The sequence below is a fragment of the Alexandromys fortis genome, unplaced genomic scaffold (assembly GCF_014885135.2).
Source record: "Alexandromys fortis isolate MF-2015 unplaced genomic scaffold, M_Fortis_MF-2015_v1.1 scaffold_0, whole genome shotgun sequence".
NCBI classification, from domain to species: domain Eukaryota; kingdom Metazoa; phylum Chordata; class Mammalia; order Rodentia; family Cricetidae; genus Alexandromys; species Alexandromys fortis.
Window position 1 is genome coordinate 34352246 of NW_026067949.1, and position 1434 is coordinate 34353679.

Genomic DNA, 1434 nt, shown 5'->3' on the forward strand with positions numbered 1-1434 from the left:
AACAAAAGCAAAAAGAGACAATGAAGATACTGCCAAGGTTAACTGCAGCATCACCACAAATGTGACAGTGAGGGTGAAGGTAGTTTCCATGAGAACCCTGTAGAATTAACTGAGTCAACTATTTCAGAGAATAACATAGACATGCGGACAGGGAAAGATAAAGGTATTTAACCCTAGACGTTCAAGAGGACTCTGAAAGGGACAAGGTCAAGCCTAACAGCACAACAGCTTGGGACACAGAAACAGGAAGGGTGCGACCAGGTTTCCTGACTGGTCCTTCGTCTTCTGTGGAAACCGATGTGTTGAAATATGGAGGTCTGTTTGTTCCAACTGGCTCTGCTACCAACCAGACTCTCAATAATAGGAAGGTGTGAATGTTCATGCCAGAAAATTACAGGGTACCTTTGTGGGCACAATCCTGAATGAACAGTACCTCTGTAGCCAGAATCCTCCTGCAGAGGAAATATCTCAACTACTGTATTCAAAACTCACCCTGGTATGGGATCCTTCCCTACAGACAGACCCTAATTTGGCTACAGAAAGAACAAAACTGAGTTGGGGAACATAAGTTACACAAGTATGAATCAATGTCCCTACTTATCAGGAGGAGATGGAGCTGGAACGGCTCCTATGGCAGCAACGGCCCAGAGATCGATGCAGAGGAGACCTGCGCCTTGGAGACAGAGATCTCATCTGTGGGGTGACCTGCACTACATGGAAAGCAGTGGAAGCATTCTTCTAGGTGTGTTGAGTCGCCGTGGGGGTGGCGGAGGTCAGGGTGCCGACACAGCAGTATCAGTGATCTCTTGGCCATCAATTTGTCCTCCACCCATGAGTTTCAGTGCCTTCTCGATTCATCTGGATTCTCAAACTTCACATTGCTGGTGAGCCTCCAATGTGTGCTTTGCTGGGTTTAGGTGAAGAGCACACCTTTTAGTCTCCTTTCTATCTCTTTTAGGCGGTTTGGATTTGAAGTGAGAACGCAGCAGCCTGTTGTCATGCCTGAACCGAGCAGGACTTGGGGAGCCTGAGGAGCTTCTATACCTGGAACTTCAGGATGTGCTGGAGTTTTCTGAGCTGCTAGAGACACTACACTGGTGCTGGAGTCCGAGATGGAGGTTGAATAAACCTCGAGTTAGAATACACATTGTAAAAATAATGGTCACTCCTTATTAGTTGGGCATGGTCAGGACTTTTGACAGTGCTAGGCAGACTCCAAGTTGATTCTTTTGGCTTGGTAGGCCTTAACTTCCTACAGGCATTATTCTAGGGATATAGACTATTTTAAAGAGGTAAATTGTTTTTCTGCAGACACTTTGTGAACATATCCTTTGAGGTTCTTCAGATGTTTCAAAATTTAAAATTTGTGTGTTGCGAGTTTGGTGTGGAATATTTTACTTCTACTTTTACATGACAGGGTATTCAATTTTTTAT

At 44.9% G+C, this 1434-nt stretch overlaps 1 pseudogene; it reads right to left on the minus strand.

The window, feature by feature from the left end:
- Window positions 1-600: 600 nt before the first annotated feature.
- LOC126506277 (RNA-binding protein with serine-rich domain 1-like) lies at window positions 601-1148 on the minus strand (annotated as a pseudogene).
- Window positions 1149-1434: the final 286 nt, after the last annotated feature.